The following is a 15,990-nucleotide window of genomic DNA, read 5'->3' as shown; positions in this document are numbered from 1 at the left end:
TTTGCACACTGGTTTAAAACGTGAAAAACGTGATCGACAACCTTTTGACCGTGAAAATGCTTTTGAAATGCTATAGTGTATTCGACAAAGTTTCTGTTAATCTTAAGGAGAAACTTTAGTGCAAATAGATTTTTGATTAATCCGCCTAAAAGTGAAATGATTTTCTTTAATTACTTATCAAATCAAAGTGAAGTTTTTAGCAAAGTTGTAGGTAATCTTATGTAGAAAAATTTTGCTGAAGACGCTTTAGTTCTATCTCTTGAATATTGACCACATACAGGTAGTTTTATAGACACATTCAAAATTAAAAAAATACCAATCAACTTTTTTGGGTGTGATTTCAGAGGTTTACTATATTGTGAACATTTTTTTATATTTGAGAAATACACCATTCTGCCGAACATACCTTGAGGCGCCGTGCACAAATTACGTAACGCTAAAAATCTAGATTTCAGACACCCTCCCTCCCCCATATGTAACAAAAGGTAACGTTCGGCATGACTCTCCCCCCTAAAATTACAAAATTACGTAACGCTGATCAGCTTGACCCCTCTCCGAAACTTTCAATTTCGAGCAAACATCACAGTTACGTAACTGTCTCTACTACCCCCCCCCCCCCACCTCTCCCCTACGTAACAATAAGTAACGCAAATTCAACTCCCCTACCCCCCCCCCCCCCCCCCAATCATACGTTACGTAATTTGTGTACGACGCCTAAGCATATTTCCAACTTTTTCATAGGTTTTATAATGTTTTTGATGAAAAAATGCACTTTTTTTAAACATTTCTAGCAATTCGTGTTTTAATAAAATTTTGTCTTTTAAAATTTCAAACAAATCTTCAGGAATCAATCTTCAAGGTAATTTTTTTATCAGCTTCTCCGTTCCCATCCATGTTAAACCACGCTATATCATGTTTTTTCAGCAACAATAAATTATTCTGACGGGTTTTCAAACTTTCGCTGAGTGTGGAGTATTTTATGGACACTCCGCAAATGATCATTAGTAACCAGAGACGTTGACAAGATAACCAATATATTATTTATAGAAGTTTCCACACCAATTTCGGAGTTATTTGCAACATAATCAAAATATGTACCTTATATCGAGGTAAAATGTACCTTATATCGAGTGACGCTATATCGAAGGTACTTTATATCGAAGGTTCCTTATATCGAAGTTCCCCTGTAATAGTGAAGTTTTGAAACTAAGATAAAAATGACGTTTAGCAATCAGTGCGAATGAAACCGGCACCCCTTGGGGGTAACACCGGCACCTAAGTTTGTTCATGAATTAACACGAATTAACTGAACCAGTTTGAATTCGGAAACCACCGAATGAGAGATCTTACATTTATGTATGTTACTGTTGAATTTGGTTGTTGTCGGTTAGCTGGTTCTGGGCATATTGCCGGAACAAGTTCCGATGAACATTATGTATAAACAATGAAAGAATTTGATACTCGGCAAGCCAATCATGTGGCACTTTAAATCATATTATTAACTAGTTTCATTGAAGCCAGGATCACATTGACCACACCGGAGCATATTTCAAATACCACCGGGAAAGCCGTCAGTTTTGTGACTTGATTCAGTACATTTGGCACCTCTAATAACCTTTGGAATCATTCATAAATCACAGAAGAGCTTGAGTGCATGGTTCTAAATCGATTAAATATTTATCAGCGAGACATCGGTAATAGATGAGAAATATGTGTCTGTAACATCCAACTAGCCTCAGACCATGTCGGGCTTACCCCACTCACTGGGTGACGGTGTTACCCCGACAGCACACATTTTTTTAAAAAGAGTATTTCTACAAATTTATCGCTTCAATTTACCTCAGATCGAATTCATGTGATTGCTAACAATACAGGCAATAAATTGCAGAGCAACGAAAAAATATTTTAGTCTTTTCAAATGAATAAAAGCTTAAGTTCCACTCACAAAAAATTACATCCGTTCACGCATGTAATTTTTTGTGAGTGGAATTTAGCATATGTTTTGTCTATTATTTTGACGTTTGACGTTTCACGGTGGCTTCGATGTGTCTTAAAATATCTAAAATATTAAATACCAACACTTCACATATTCCAAAACACAGTTAATTAGCGTTTTCTAGTAAAATCCTAGGGGTGACGGTCTTACCCTCAGTGCCGGGCTTACATGCTTCCTTGAGTCTTCCAGTGTTTGTGAGATGGCAGAAAATGTATACTAATACAACAGATCCCAAGCATGTAGTAAATGAAAAATAATGTTTGAAATAAATAAATCTCCCGGTTTAGTATTGAAATTCCCGGCTTTTTCCCGGTTTTCCCGGTTCATTTTCAAATTCCCGGCTTTTTCCCGGTTTCCGGTTTTCCCGGTTCGCTGGCCACCCTGTATCCATTACATCCGAGGAATAATTTATAAATTCAAGTGAATTGGTGGATGTTGAACGGCTCTTGGATGAAAAAGCCATGTTGCTTCTCAGTTATTCGGTTTGTAATAGTTTTTCATCAACAATTGCAAAGCCAAAAGTGCATAGTTTTTTCGAGAGTCTTTTAGTTTCTTTTTAAAAGTCATTCAAAGTAATAAATAATCAAACCAACGATCACTCGATTATAATTAAATTTTTAAACCAACGATCACGCTAAAATTAAGAAATGATTCTGTTATAATTTTTTTATTCGAAGTTAGGGACGCCCAAAAGTGAAACATTATTTCTAACCGCAACAAAGGTAAATTTAATTAATATCGTTCAAATGATTTTGTGATAAGAACATTATTTCTCTTAAGGATGAAATTTAGTTATTTTTAAAGCTAAACGCGTATGAAAAGGTTGTCAAATTCGAAAATACTGTGGATTTTTTTAAATTATTTCCAGTTTATTCTGGGTTGTATCGTTCCGTTAACGAATGGGGGTATTCTCTTTATTCACATATAATTTAAATTTTTAATGTTTTTGTATCCAATCAAATGGTGTTACGTTTTCCGCCGCATATAGGTCGAGATTCATTGCACGCAATTAAATTGAACATCGTTGCTTTTCAGCGACGAGACGATGCATTGCCACAAAGGCAAGCAATTATTTTTATCGAATCTTTAAATGGTCAGCTCTACATCTCCGCGTCTACCAGATTGAATTAGTACACTACCGTTTACTGTCTGCTTCTGCGCCTATTCGACTGCCCTGGTGCGCTCATCTAGTGTCAGGCTCGCAAGTCGCACTCAAACGATTTGGCCGCGACACTGACATTGGTTGCGATACTCAAACGACTGGATAAATATTGATTATCGTCAGCTATTAACGCATGTAAGTAAGCATGTCCGATCGTTGCGTTGGGACGTAACATCCTTAGTGCGGAGCTTCAAGATATCGACTTCTCTCGAATAATTCTAATAAGAAATAATGGTGGTTTCTGTGATAAAAGAATCTTATGGCGACTAGTTGAATCTTTAAATGTTTGAATATCAGTAAAATTGTGAGGGCAATCGCCGCGCTAGGATGAAATCAGATGCATCCTAATAGCAATGTGTGTGCATGTGATGCAAGCGCTTTTCATACGGTAAGGGTTAAATCGTAAGTGCGGGAAGTGGACCTCAATGAACAACAAAACTCAGGGACAGCACGTGAGAGACAAGGCGTGCGTTTTATGAATTTTAATAAACCGGTCTCGGGTGAATGTACAATCACCTCGACATTCAAACTGATCGTGATTGTTGACGATAAGCATTTATGCGTAGTGCGTTTACTTACTCAACTGTTGTTGTTTCCTCGTTCTATGACACAGATATTTTTCTAGAATACTGATAACACGGTATAAAAAAAATATGTTTGAGCGTAGTGTGCGCATAATTTGTTTCAAACAAATCCTACACTTAAATCTGATACATTCTAAGAGATCACGTGTATTTAGTGAAATAAACAAAATGTTTGAAATTATAATCGGGATTATGCAGTTATGTGGGATGGTTAAAATTATATCATAATTGAAGTGTGTTATCTAAGGTCTGTCTTTTCCGTCATATATGTATTAGGTTTATTTTTAGGTTATGTTTATTCAAATACATCATATAACAGAAATTCGTGCAAATTTTAAATTAACTATGATTAGTCTCGAATAATTCATACTAGTTTTATTGCTGCCTAGTCTTCACAGGTGCAAACCACAAACCTCAAATGGGTTGAAATACAAAGTTCAAGTTCACTCTATTATTTCGCGATCGCGATTAGGAGCATGCGAGATGTAACCTTCTATCGTGGAATCGGTGAGGGGACGACGCATTAGACAAACTAAATATTTTTTACTGCACAACCTATTAGCAAATGTATTTATGATTTATTCAATAAACATGCTAATATCCGAAAAACTGTTGAAAAATAGTCCTGTCAATTCACTTTGCAAGAAGTTATCTACTTTCAATCTTTGTTAAAACGACTGTGAAAATGACATTTTAACCAACTGTAAGCGGTTTCACTATTCGTAATTGTCTGCATCAAGCCTCGCTGTACCAAGGAAGATCGGTTTGCGAAATGCCTTGAAAAGTTCAGTAACTCATTGTGGCGCAAAGAGAATTGAAAAGTATGTTTTCTCGAAGACAGTCGCCACGCGAGAATATGCTCTCCCTTTATGTTGTTGTCCTCAGTGTTACTTCTCTTAAGATTGAAGGTCGAAAGAGAGTTGGTATAGCGAACGAAAACAAATGCTGAAAAATTTATCCTCTTAATGGCGATGTTAAGGAAGAACTTTGGCGAGACAAATGTATTGATTTAACCCAAAAGCAGGTGTTTCCAGAAATTTTGTCGTGTATATTTAACCGTTACCCGAAATTAACCGTTTGAAATGTGATTATATATATCTGATTCTCAATAATATTTAATATTTTCTTTTGCCATCATCAAACATGATATACTATTTAGATGTTCGGCAAATTAAATCAGACATGCTGGCGTTTCAACCCATTCTATCCTAGCTGATAATTCACAATTTTCTTGCCACAACAGACTCATTTGTTCGCTGACCATGAGGATCAATGACATCGTGTTTTGGTATATCAAACTGTGGTTTTTTTCTCGCCACTTATATATATGCAAAACATATTAAACACCTCAAATATCCAAATCGTACTTCCGCAAATCCTAATCAAAGAGGTAAGCCTAAAACGACATCAACACTCTCTGAGATATAGACAAGTTTCGCTCAGTGGCTTAGCAGATAGAGAAGCTTTGTGATTGTCAGCCGACCGCTGATGCCGAAGTTTTATGGAATAGGTATGGAAGCTTTTTGCATACTGATGCTGAACGATTCCTTCTATGGATGGCTTGTGCCATGATTGGGTCACGCGGCTATCGGCAGCCCAATCGTCCCGAATAAACGAGACATGCTTTAACTTACGATGGTGTGTTTGCCCTCAGTATGGTGACTCTACGACAAATCGCACACAACCTGACCAAGATGACCTTTTCCTTTAAAAGGCTGATTTTGAACTTCCGGACTGTCTGAATGGTGTTGCGATATTCAAGTGTTAGTATTCTAAACACGTTGACTAATCGCGGAACCTATTGAGGCCTGATCTACTCAAACACCCCTTCTAAACGCTCGTGTAGCCTTCGAGCATAAGAACCGGTTCTGCTGTTAAGATTTTGGCGAGAATTTCGGAAGGAAATAGGAAATAAATTAACCACCAGCAATTATATTAGTCAAATGTGCAAAAAAACAGTTGCTTACTCGGTTGGAGCTTGCCAGCGCAGGGGGATTTCGTTGAGGTTAAAAACCTTATTCAAAGCCGTGTGTCATGGACAATCATGTTAGCAAGAACAATAAGCACAATCAAATCAAACAAGTTTAATAAAGACATAATAAAAATTGAAATTTTCACAAAAAGTTTTATCGTGACGAATCTTTACACAACTAAAGAAATAAGTTCAAATTATAGTTGAAACTTAAAATTTGCATTGAAAAGACACGACATTGATGACAATGGTGAAATTCATGCAAAAAAGGAAAGGAAAATATGGAGTTTTAATAATAAAGTGTGAAATTTATCCAAAAATAATAAGTATAAAGTATAAAGTATAAATTATAAAATATGAAGTATAAAGTATAAAATATAAAATATAAAATATAAAATATAAAGTATAAAATATAAAATATAAAGTATAAAGTATAAAGTATAAAGTATAAAGTATAAGTATAAAGTATAAAGTATAAAGTATAAAGTATAAAGTATAAAGTATAAAGTATAAAGTATAAAGTATAAAGTATAAAGTATAAAGTATAAAGTATAAAGTATAAAGTATAAAGTATAAAGTATAAAGTATAAAGTATAAAGTATAAAGTATAAAGTATAAAGTATAAAGTATAAAGTATAAAGTATAAAGTATAAAGTATAAAGTATAAAGTATAAAGTATAAAGTATAAAGTATAAAGTATAAAGTATAAAGTATAAAGTATAAAGTATAAAGTATAAAGTATAAAGTATAAAGTATAATGTAAAAAGTATAAAGTATAAAGTATAAAGTATAAAGTATAAAGTATAAAGTATAAAGTATAAAGTATAAAGTATAGAGTATAAAGTATAAAGTATAAAGTATGAAGTATAAAGTATAAAGTATAAAGTATAAAGTATAAAGTATAAAGTATAAAGTATAAAGTATAAAGTATAAAGTATAAAGTATAAAGTATAAAGTATAAAGTATAAAGTATAAAGTATAAAGTATAAAGTATAAAGTATAAAGTATAAAGTATAAAGTATAAAGTATAAAGTATAAAGTATAAAGTATAAAGTATAAAGTATAAAGTATAAAGTATAAAGTATAAAGTATAAAGTATAAAGTATAAAGTATAAAGTATAAAGTATAAAGTATAAAGTATAAAGTATAAAGTATAAAGTATAAAGTATAAAGTATGAAGTATAAAGTATAAAGTATAAAGTATAAAGTATAAAGTATAAAGTATAAAGTATAAAGTATAAAGTATAAAGTATAAAATATAAAGTATAAAGTATAAAGTATAAAGTATAAAGTATAAAGTATCAAATAATGATGATCAAATATTTTCAAGTTTAACTTTACAGTATATAGTTTTCAAAATATTAAATGACATGTATACAGACCATATGTTTGCTTCTTAACGCAAACAGCAATGAAAAAAATTATGCATCGAAATTTACGGCACGGTTCACTTAGTCACTCTTCATACGATAACATCAGATTCCGATTGTCACGCTTTTTCCTGCAATCCTACTTTTTACCCGATTCCATGGCAAAATACATTCACTTTATGTCCACCAATCGGCAGGTTAACAAGGTCAATGTTAACTGTTTCGTCCCATATGCAGTGATTGTGTTTAGTCTTGAATGTGGGGTTTGGAACCTATTTTATTACTTTATTGATATTCTAGCAAATGAGGAAAAAATAAGTGATAAATAAAAATAAAAATAAAAATAACTAATTATATCATATTAGAAAAAAAATATTAAAAGGTGTAAAGTAGTTGATGAGTATTGTCAACAATTTGTACCAATGATCAAATTCGAGATTAAACTATTATTCTACTTTTAGAAGTAAAAAGCAGTCTAACTCATTTTTCGTATTTTAAAAATTCCCCTGCATATGAAATTGCATTTTCGCATAACTACCGACTAAATACTGACGATAAGACATAAATAGTACAAATTTAATTAAATAGGTAAGAGTCTTTTATAAAAATTCGCCAAATACCGTAAACTGGGGTGACTTTGATCACTTTTTTGATTGTATCTCAAATATTTTCATAACATACTGAAAACAATATTATTCGAAATTCTTAAAATGAGTACTGGCATGCATTGAAAAAGATTCAGTCACTACTAAAAAAGTTTAGCAACATTTTTGCTGTTTTTAAATCTGCTCTAAAAATTTTACACCAATCATCATTCCGGGGTGACTTTGATCACTTCATTGTTTTGATGAATTTGGTGTAACACTTTGCTACTTTCATTACATTGAACAGCCTCAAACGGCTTAAACGAGTTTATAAATATGGAAAGTAATTTGGGGGCCATCAACATTCTACGTGAACAGTTTATAATGGCGAATGTACAAGATTCATACAAAATTTTTAGAATATATATGAATTGTTATCCACTGAGAGAGAAGGTGGTCTAAAATCATCAAAAACTAGTCCACGAGGAATATGACTTATGAAATTGGCCAAATTTGCATGTTACTTCACGTCTTGGGTTTTTGTTAAGAAGAAATATGTAATACGCTGTGGAGAATATTGGGACTCAACATTGCCTTTTAGGAAAAACTTGCAAAAATAACAATAAAATGTATTGTTATTATGTTTGTTCATCTTGAAAACTAATCTGGGAACAAAATAAAAAAACTTTACGTATTGCAACTTGTTGTTTTGAATCTGCTCGAACCGATTGTTTGTATGCAACAAAAATCGCCAAAAATACACTTTATTTTTAATTTATATTTTAGCATGAAAAACACTCTTTAAATAGCAGGAAATGCATGAATAGTAGCAATGCGAACATATATCCACGCAATCAGTGAAGATTACGACAAGTCCCAACCACTACGAGCGCTTTTATACCACATTTTCGAAAAAGAGGTGCAGTGATCAAAATCACCCCGGTGATCAAAGTCACCCCAGTTTACGGTACCACCAATTAGACCCAAATTAAACCAATTATTAAATAAAATTCACTAGCACTAAGGTGTTACGAATTAAAAAAACAAATTGAATACGGTTGAGCTCAGATTTCACCAACGAGAACGTGGTTATCATCATGGGCGCAACTACGGGGGGGCTAGGGGGGGAGGCTACAGCCCCACCCCCCCTAGCAAGTTTTAAGCCCCCCCTAGAATTTCCCAGAGAATAATTGTAGGCAATATAAATACATTCCATACTTCTTATCAGAGCATCAAAATCAACACAAATTGAGATGTCATCATTCATTGGCTGAGAACTAGTACTGTACCCAGGATTGATTCTCAAACCTTACTCTCTTCTTTACCCTACCAATAAGACGAGTGCCGTGGTGGCTCGTGCTGTATCAAGGAGTGGTTGCCATGCTGCTCGGTTTTGGGCAGTGTTTCGCCAGTTTCCCAGACGTCTTATCACCCGCAAGTCTCTTTCGATCTGGTCGAGCCATCGTGCACGCTGCGCCCCGTAGTCCTGAACAGGGTTGCTGAAGAGATGTGATTGCACAGGATTATCGTCCGACATCCCTACGACGCGACCGGCCCACCGCAACCTATTGTCTTTTGCGAGGTGTGCAACGGGGTTCTCTACAAGCAGCGCCTGCTGTTCATGGTTCATGCACTGTCGCCATTATCCGTCGTCCGTCTGTAATCCACAATAGATAGTCCGCAGCACCACAGACAAACAGACGTAACACTGGAGCCTAGCTCCATCGCCACAAAAAACGTTCATTTCAAATTTTCAATCGAATAACAGTCATCGCGCGAAAACGTCGTCTGGGGCGCTGTCATGCAATCTCATATATATTTTGTAGTTCTCCATTTGACACATGCAGTAACGCTGGCGCTGATGTCGAAATACACGAGGCAGCGCGAACACGACAGCAGATGGTGCTAGTGTTACTAACGTAAAGTACTGGAATCATCCAAACGATGATTTTATTGAAAGTTTGTTCGACGTGTTATGTCTGTTAGTCTGTGGCAGCACCTTCAGTTCGAAAACTCCAAGAGCGTTGAGGCCAGAAGCATTGATGTATCGATTCCGTAGAGAACTACCGGTCGTATCAGGTACATCGTTAACTTTTTACTTCGTCGCACTTGACTCGATCGAAGTGGTCATGCCAATACCCCCACCACAATTGGTGCGTACGTTTGTATGTCTGAGAAAAAGAAGAGCCGTCGATGAGAACATGGTCAATGCTTGTTGTACGTTGGTCAGGTGATCATGGATGTCTTTTTGGGGAAAGCAGGTTCTTCGGACTGCCAGTCTGCGGGAAGCTGCGAAGTTGACGCATCCCTGGCCGTTGTCGTTCGTCACGGTGTGCAGGCTATGCGGGCTAATCACCTGCTTATATATGTCTTCCCTACCGACCTGTCCCCAATGACGATCTTAATGTCTCTACGCGAGCAGCTATCGTAGAGTTTTCCCAGCTGTGCGTAGAACGTTTCTTTCTCTATATCGGGACGTCCTTCGTGAGGGCAGTAGGCATTGAGGATGGTGTAGTTGTAGAACCGGCCTTTTATTCTCAACAAACACAACGTGTCGATGAACGCCTGCCACTTGATCGCACGACTCTGCATCCTGCCCAGCACTATAAATCCGGTACCCAGCTCATTGTTTATCCCACCGCTCTGGTAAAACTGTGCCCTGCGGCCATAAATTCGCCATACCTTCTCTCCTTTCCGGTAAAGCTCCTGGAGCGCAACGATGCCGAACTGGTGAACTTCTAGCTGATTCAGCAGAATCCGGTCGGCATCTGGGGCGTTAAGCGATCTACTGTTACATGTACCGAGCTTCTAATCGTCGTCCTTATTTCGTCACTAGATCATTGCGGATAATTTCGGTTCGTTTTCAATTCTTGATCGTTCGTAGTATGTTTATTTTAGCATGCTGCTTTACTAAGGCTGTGATACCTAGTCTCGCGACGGAGCCGCCGTCTTGGGTGTAGAGGCGAGACACCGCATTTCATAGTACACCGTCCGTTCCGGATCAGTCGCTGTTCGAGCCGCCCCTATCCTGGAAAACAGACGCTCAGACAAGCTGCTCTCGAAGGAGAACAACTACCGCTTCCCTGTCAGCGACCAAGTTCACACCGGCTCCCCAATCTTCTCTTGGTTGCTCGTATTTCAGTCGGTTCCACGTGGAGTTAGGAATATGGTATTATGCCTTGGACCACACTGGGATCTTTTTTATGCCGACTAGCACGGGTGTACTGCTGGTACGCACTGCCCAGCCGTTTACCAAATCTAGTTCTCCTCAATATCGAACCAGTGTCAGCTGAAAGAGGTGGTCAAGATATTCAATACATCTTCGGAGATTTATTCCCGATTGAAGTGATTTTGTCTTCTGTTACGACACTATGTTAAGCGATTTTGAATAGGCGCATTGTAACTCTTTTTTCTATTTTTTTAAATGAAATGTATGAAAAGTAGCCCCCCTCGAAATTTTCCTTAGTTGCGCCCATGGTTATCATTAATTTAGTTCATCCAGCTGTCTAAAACATGTTTATATCTAAAAAGGATTGCCAGATTGCCCGTTACTGACCGTTATCTAGAATAATTCTGAAATGCTTAACCAATTAAAATATTCTAACATAAAAAAAACATCTAATCTGCGTAATAAATTATAATGTTAATTGATGCACGTTAACAGTGTTAGTCATTCTATGATATTCAAGAAATTTTTTCTCTGCTCAGGATAAGCTTAACATATTGATTTCCTGTGTATGTGTCATTCAACTATTCCAATATGGTTGCGTCCGTACTGATAAGTGAATGTAATATTATTACCTAATCTAATCCTGATTTCATGTGAACAAATCATTCCCTATTACATCAAACTAGGTTTAGAACACCTAATTAGATTAGTCAAATGTCATCTGTTGCCCTACCATTGTAACGCAATTATGCAAGCAAATATTAGGTAAAGATAATCTCTATTGCCAAATTTCTCCAGCAAACCCGCTTGCATAACTAGTAACAGCTACGATATTGGCTATCATTAGCAGTCTCGGACCCGTCAGCGAAACTGGCACTACAGACTATGTTTAACAATGATAACTAAGCGTCCTAAAATATGAATGCGGATTTAAAAAAGGTTCACAAGGTACACTACTAAAACTGCTCAAAATCGTTCAATTTCGAGTGGTTTTGTATAAAAATAACGACAATCGTAACCTAAAAATACATAATTAGAACCATAAATTCGCATAAAACAGGTATACTAAGTGTTAATTGTCGATTCAGTGGTTAAAAAGTAATTTAGCTAATTATTCATTTATTTAGTTTTCGCCTCGATGAGTTTATGGATATTACTTGTGTAATCTGTTCGTTGAATCTATTACTCGATTTTGTGTTAATCTTGTTTATTTCCCGGTTTTAAATTCATTGTGTTGAAATTAGTTCAAAAGAAGTAGTCTTCCCTCTAATATGCATGGTACACTTACTGATGTAGGTATACTTATCGTTGGATAGCATAATTTCAGTCTTGTTTCATCTGTTCATAAGAAAAGTGGTCGAACGAACCAGAAAACCAGATCTTTTTGGAGGTTTTATCAAAGCTATGGCGGGTGGAAAGCCGAAATGTTTTCGGAAGCAATGCGAACAGAATGCGTCGGCCCAGTGTTGACACCACCATGCCTAGAAATCGCCACCTTAGAAATGGAAAATTACCCATTTACTGGTGCGCCGACATTCAAGCGCAAAACAAAGGACGCGTCGTGTGATATAAAAGAACAGAGGGTAGCAACCAAGAGCGGCGTTTTAAAGTGCAATAAAAGCTAGTAAACGTGCTTGCTTTGAAAAATTGTGGGCCAGGTCGACCCCATGGGGTGACTCCTACAGGATAGTAATGGCCAAGACCAACCCAATCCGCACGAGAGTCACAAATAAAATAGGACTTTTTTCTTACAATTGTTCCCCGAACGTTTTCAAAATAATATGGAAATAGTTTTTGTAATCGAGTAACCATAACTTTTTATAGAAAAACTTGTGTTTATTTTCTTACAAAAGACACTAAAGCTAAGATCAAAAAACAAATATTTCTTTTATTTTGTTTCCGTGATCATTGAGCTGCAATTTATTTATTTTTCTCCGAAGAGTCACAGACGAAACCATTTCACTTGTGAAACGAAAGTGTTTTTTCCATTATGTAGTCACGATGATAATTTGAAGTACAAATGGCTTTTTATCTTAGAATAGTCACCAAGAAATTAAGAGGTACATTCAAATTTTTCTGACAAATGCACAATGACTTCTTATAGAAATAGTTTCCCCAGTTAGTCACTGTGACTTTTGTAAGAAACTATTTGACAAAAGTTTTGTTTAATAGAGTTCGTGACCTTTTGAAAAAACTTATAAGTTATTAACATTGTCACAGTGATTTTGGTAATCATCTCTTTTGGTTTAAATGAACATCAGGAAAAGTAAACATCTTGCTTTGACCAACAAATGTTACTATTTAGGCACCGTGACTTTCGTAAGGAAACATATGCCAAATGTTGTCATTGAAGAATATGTGATCTTTCTGAAGGTTCCGCGGGATTTTAGTAACTACCCTTTTTTACAAAGTAACAAAAAAAAGTTCAATTTAATAAGGTTACATATTTCCAGAAACTAACGTTCGATTGGTATTGTCTCAGATGAGTCCCCGTATCAGTTGATCTTTATTAAAGAATCAAGAAATAATCTATAACCGGAGGAATGCATCTTGTTTACAAAAGTCACCAAGAACAATTGGTGACGAACACCTGAAGTTTGTTGGCTCACTAAAACTGGGGAAATACTAACTAAAAGCGGCAAAAGTAGTCCATTATAAAATTAAACCATAAAATGATTTAGACGTTTTCCTTGAAAATTTTCATGTTTTTTGTAGCAAGATTACAACAGGTGTCACTTATAAACAGACATTTGCCTTAAGAGATCAACAAAATTATTTTTTCGTGTTTCTAAAATATTAAGAATTTTACGAATACTATCTAACACCTAATTTTTTTTGAAGGCGCGTGAAAATTTTAAGGGGTAGGCGATATACTTTCTCCATGAAAATGGGATTACATTTGGAAATAGCTCTTGGCATTTATCGAAATTTCCACTTGTTCTATGTTATTACTTATACACACACATTCAATCATTTCTAAATTTCATTGGCAAAATAAAAAAAACACTAAAATAGCAATGTTCGTGAGTTGGTCACGAATGGTATGTTTTATTTTAGAACTTGATAATTTGAAGTACAAATGGCTTTTTATCTTAGAATAGTCACCAAGAAATTAAGAGGTACATTCTAATTTTTCTGACAAATGCACAGTGACTTCTTATAGAAATAGTTTCCCCAGTTAGTCACTGTGACTTTTGTAAGAAACTATTTGACAAAAGTTTTGTTTAATAGAGCTCGTGACCTTTTAAAAAAACTTATAAGTTATTAACATTGTCACAGTGATTTTGGTAATAATCTCTTTTGGTTTAAATGAAAATCAGAAAAAGTAAACATCTTGCTTTGACCAACAAATGTTACTATTTAGGCACCGTGACTTTTGTAAGGAAACATGCCAAATGTTGTCATTGAAGAATATGTGATCTTTCTGAAGGTTCCGCGGGATTTTAGTAACTACCCTTTTTTACAAAGTAACAAAAAAAAGTTCAATTTAATAAGGTTACATATTCCCAGAAACTAACGTTCGATTGGTATTGTCTCAGATGAGTCCCCGTATCAGTTGATCTTTATTCAAGAATCAAGAAATGATCTATAACCGGAGGAATGCATCTTGTTTACAAAAGTCACCAAGAACAATTGGTGACGAACACCTGAAGTTTGTTGGCTCACTAAAACTGGGGAAATACTTACTAAAAGCGGCAAAAGTAGTCCATTATAAAATTAAACCATAAAATGATTTAGACGTTTTCCTTGAAAATTTTCATGTATTTTGTAGCAAGATTACAACAGGTGTCACTTATAAACAGACATTTGCCTCAAGAGATCAACAAAATTATTTTTTCGTGTTTCTAAAATATTAAGAATTTTACGAATACTATCTAAAACCTAATTTTTTTGGAATGCGCGTGAAAATTTTAAGGGGTAGGCGATATACTTTCTCCATGAAAATGGGATTGCATTTGGAAATAGCTCTTGGCATTTATCGAAATTTCCACTTGTTCTATGTTATTACTTATATACACACATTCAATCATTTCTAAATTTTATTGGCGAAATAAAAAAAACACTAAAATAGCAATGTTCGTGAGTTGGTCACGAATGGTATGTTTTATTTTAGAACTTTGTCACGAAAATTATTCACGAATGTGTTGATAAAAATATGTCTCGCGGTGACAATTTAAAAGAAAAAGAAATGTTTCTGGTTTTTCCTATAAATATCACCTAGTAAAAAATACGTAAATGTAGAAAATTTCTAACAAACCACTTTGTGACAATTACTAAAAGTTTGTATAAGGCTCTAAACCCCGCCTTTTCGACGCTTTTTCAGCATTCCTGACCATTTACAGAACATATTCTTCATATGAATAAGAATCTTCTCTTTAAGGTCACCAACATGTCATATGTGCGGACTTGGGAAGGCGTGATGACGAACGATTACCAGCGATGCTGGAGGTAATAATTGAAGGACTCTTGCTTTTTATTACAAAACGCTTCCAAAAGCGGAATAATTAACGAATAACGGAATCAGGAACCGCACCGTGCCAATGCCTGCCATGTGTAATGATCTGATTACCGATTACTCACAGGTGGCCTAGCGTTGGAAGCAACATTTTGAAGTGATGTCAAACGGTGAGGAAAGTAGGAGAGTTGTCGAGGGGAAAATGATAGAATTTGAGTAGGACAAAAAAGCTGTGGACCCACCAACATTGAACGAGTTTAAGAATGCTTGCAAAACCGCTGGGAAGGACGGCTTACCGGCCAAACTTTTCAAAGGCGGGAGCGAACGGCTGTGTAGTGCAATTCCCCAGATTATCCTAAGGGTATAGTCTGAGGAACAACTACCTACGGACTGGATGGAAGGACTCATACGGACAAGAAGGGACATAGACTCGACTGTAGTAATTATCGAGGCATAACCGTCCTCAATTCCGCTTATAAAATTTTCTCCCGTATCCTGTTCCAGCGTGTGAGGCCGTTGCAGGAGGTCTTTGTAGGAAAATACCAATGCAGTTTTCGAGTGGGACGATCTACAACGCACCAGATGTACATCTTCAGACAGATTCTCGACATCATCTGTTCATAGACTTTAATGCGGTGTACGATACAGTGAAACGCAACTAGCTGAGGTAAATTTTGCTTAAACATGGTTTTCCAAC

The sequence above is a fragment of the Wyeomyia smithii genome, chromosome 2 (genome assembly GCF_029784165.1).
Source record: "Wyeomyia smithii strain HCP4-BCI-WySm-NY-G18 chromosome 2, ASM2978416v1, whole genome shotgun sequence".
Classification (NCBI taxonomy): domain Eukaryota; kingdom Metazoa; phylum Arthropoda; class Insecta; order Diptera; family Culicidae; genus Wyeomyia; species Wyeomyia smithii.
Note: the sequence above shows the minus strand (reverse complement) of the source record.